This window comes from Branchiostoma belcheri, unplaced genomic scaffold (genome assembly GCF_001625305.1).
Source record: "Branchiostoma belcheri isolate BF01 breed outbred unplaced genomic scaffold, Haploidv18h27 scaffold32, whole genome shotgun sequence".
NCBI classification, from domain to species: Eukaryota; Metazoa; Chordata; class Leptocardii; order Amphioxiformes; family Branchiostomatidae; genus Branchiostoma; species Branchiostoma belcheri.
The window spans coordinates 207,919-211,982 of record NW_017803932.1 but is presented as its reverse complement, the minus strand read 5'-3'; positions in this window follow the sequence as shown (position 1 = coordinate 211,982).

The following is a 4,064-nucleotide window of genomic DNA, read 5'->3' as shown; positions in this document are numbered from 1 at the left end:
TCAGGCTATAGCGCGTACGGGGGCCCGCAAATAGCAGCCCCGGATAGCGGAGTTGGTGTTACACAGAGTAGTGGTACCTAGTATACCAATATACCGTGTTTTACTATGGTACAATCATTGTATCTAGCTATTTCAGTGTATCTTAAGTTGAAGAAGACCTTACGAAAGTCTCTGTACTTTTGTTGTGTCAATAAAGTTCTCTCTACACCATCAAGACCCAGTTAGAATCCGTAAAGTCTTTGCCCTCGCTATCTTGGGTGTTCCAGATCCTTAAACAAACGTCTTCTCATCCGCCTTCAAACACAATTTTCACACTTTTGTGCTTACCAGTAATCCTCACTCCGCCCGGAGCGCCCGTGTTGTGGAGGCGGTCTCGCCCTCGGCGCACAGAAACAGTAATTAGAACGGACAAGGTAGGATAGTTCAACCCCAGCCTTTAAGACAATAATTGAACGGAGGGATTTCTAAGATGTTCAGAAAAAAAAGCAGCTCCCTTTATTAACACAGAGTATCCCTGAGACCTTGTAATCCTCTAGACTAATTGCAAAACAGTCTTGAAAAAAGAGGTTGAGTCTCTGATGAAATTCGCCCTGAGCGATTTGTTTCTTCGCTTGAGTGGGACACCGCCAGTCCGGGGATGGGGTTATATCTCCTTTCCTGGCGTTGCTAGGCAAAATGTATCTTATATTATTTTGAGAATATTATATTACCGCGACGTAAGTAAGGTGTACGCCGCATGAATTTTAAGGTAGCACACTACCCCCCCTCCGAAAACGCAGCTCTTAATACGCTTTTGTGCGTCATAGCTATTAAGAACATGTCACCGCTGTTCATATCAGCCACATTTGCGTTCATTAATAGCAGCTAATTTCATGCACAAAACCTTCTCTTGTACGAGTCCATGTAATGCAATGCCTTATTTGAAGTTGTGCACGCAAACACGTACATCATTGGATCCTCGCCAAAATGTGTATTAACTCGCTCCCATGAACTAAAAGGCCGATATCTCAGCTATGATCGTGTCATCGACATCATCCAATCATTGATGCCAGACTGCCCCTGTCAGTTTCAATCATAATCAGCCGCAAAATGAGCCCAGATAAAGAGTCATCGGAACATTTTCCCACAGGCGAAAGGTGTTGTAGCGTGCTCTGCAGTAATGTGGGCGTATACAAGTAGACCATGTTTTGGATCGAAATAGATGTATCATTAAAGTATCATGGACATTGTGTTCTTCTCATGTTGTTTGGCAGTAGTTGGCACAGGTGTAGAGATGACTTGTGATCTTCAATTTACTCAAGTACAAGTTTACTTGATTTCAAATCAAAGAAAGCCTTTTTAAAGTGTTCAATATATAAAAGATGTCCTGAATGTCGGAATGGAATCTCTGAACGGTGAATGCCTTGGGTACGTTATAGAAGAAGAAAAGAAAGTTATTTATCTCCTCTATTGTATATTAGACGACTATTCCATATGACATCTTCGAACAATACAGACAAAATGGCACCTTTTAATGCATTGCCCCCTTTGACCTGGGCGTTGCTGATCTACCTAAGAAATTCGTCAAACAGTCAAAGGAAAATTGAGATGAATAGAAAGAGGTCAGCGTCGGGTCACGGCAACAGATCTTTTACAGTATTGTCTTGTCGTGCGACAATTATACCCCCCGAGGCGAGGTCACTGATTTTTTAGAGACTACATGTATCGTATCGTCTTAGGCGGCCGTCCTTTGATTTTGATATCGCAGAACCAAACAGCCAACAAGGATCTAAGGCAGCCTTTTCCGACGGTAACAAGACAGCCGAATTGTGTACGACATATGCACGACTATATCCCAAGAATTCCCTCATTGGGCGATCCTGCGACAATCGTATACGACGAATGTAATCGGCCCACAAAGGATCACAAATTGCACAAAGCACTACATTTCCACGCAAGTTTTTTAAACAACACATGGCATTGTTTCAAAGTCACACTTTAAACATTGAATGGTTTTATCACCTAAAAGTAGAGCAGATCCCACCCACTGCCATTTTGGAAAATTAGGATATCATTTTTTACGAGCTGGAATAATTGGCGAAGATACAGATCTCTAGGTCATAAATTGATTGTCTAATGCTTGTCTTATGGCTTAAGTAGAGCTCATAACCCAGTGGATAAAGTTCAACAGAGATCTCTCTGTAAATGTCCTTAAAGTAGTTCACATATCCTTCAGGGGAAACAATAGAGCGATGTTGTTATTCAAGGTGGGAGAAAATTGTGATGGGCTTAAATGAGAGATGACATGATAATTGTGGTAATCAGTTTAACCGTCGACACTTGCCGTTGGAGCTAGCTGTCCTCGCGGACGTGTCATGGCCGTCACACACACTCAAATTGAATAAAAACTTTGTTGTATAGCTTCTGGGCACATGTGTCAAATGAAGGCCAGTAGCGAATTCGAAAAAAAAAACAGAATTTTCTTAATATGCTGTGTCATAAAATGTATCAACTGATGTACTTAAAGCGTGCGTAAAGCCGACTGATATTCAACACTTGTATTGCTCCCTTGCCAATGGATGAAGACCGTTGTGTGACCAATTTGAATAGGACTTATATGATCTCCTCTATAACTTTATAAATTGACTATGATCCAAAATGTGAAAGTATGATTTAAAACATTACAAAACACACAAAAACATATAATATACACTTCCTTGTCAATGAAATTCATTTGAACTACGTACAAATAAGATTTTGGTAGCCCGTCCATCGCCGACTCAGTGAAGGGGATGGGTGTACATGTAATATGTTGACAAATATGCTAATGTCCTGATTATCATATTGCAGCAGATATATTTTACAAAGACGCGTGTTTTATTATCAAGTGGGCAATACAATATATAGATGGTCTCCTTATCCACATAACTAGAGACTACTTGTCGAATATTCCAGGGATTGCCTTTAAAACATAAATGCGGCTCGGTGTACATTTGAGCAGCAATCCAATGAAATGCAAATCAGGGACACCAACATGGCGGCATCAACTGCACGCTTCCTTGAAACGGAAAGTGAGTGAAAACGCTTTATTTGTGGCAGGGCATTTAGGGTGAACGGTCTGTAGCACGATTGCCAAAAGTCTACAATATGTCCCTCCAGGCAAAAGTTGTACAAGCATTTTAGCACGTAGACAAGTATACTATACCCAAAGAGGCCATGGGCCATCGTATGAGAAAGACAGCATTTACACTTGACTGGAAGAATACAGAACTATGTGTCGACAAGTATACAATCCCCTTGCTAACATCACTTGGCCTGTTGATCTCTTCTAGTCATAACCCTGTTACATGTATGTCTCCGCCCCCAGGCTCGTACCGGTACATGTATATACCTCATACAATGTGACAATTCATGGAAACACCACAGAACCAATGTTTTACTCTCCAAGCAGAGGTTTGGGCTTTGGGTTATTTTTGGCTCGTTTTTAGGCTTTTTTTAATCGGGGTTTCTTTTTTGCAATGGAATTTTTTTTCATGGGTTGGGTGACAAACAAATTCCAGTGCAAAAAAAGATAACAAAAGAAAACCCCGATAAAAACACGTCCAAAATAACCCAAACCTCTGCTTGGACTTTTATAACAATATGAGCAGGTGGGTCATTGATTGCACCACAACCTTGTCACCACTGTTTAAGTTACGGAAAGTGGCTATGATCATACTAAAAAGTATAATTGGTAAAATTTTAGAGGAGCTTTAACTCGAATACTAGTTCTAAAACGTAGTTTGATATGCCATTGTAAAGAATATTAAAAGAGGACACATCATTGATTGAACCTAGGCCTTATACACAGAAAAATAGATTTTTCGATAGTGCAGCTATTTTTTTTACTATGGCCATGTTGATTTGATTATATGGATGACATCCGCGCGCGCATGAATTTTCGGCCGTTTACCAAAAAAAAAAAAAGTTTTACAACCATACTGTAAAATCGTGCAAAAAAAGTTAGCTAAAATGAGCAAAAAATATACCATAAGTTGCAAGGAAAAACATTTTAAGAAAACGATAACCAAATGTCGTAGAATGCC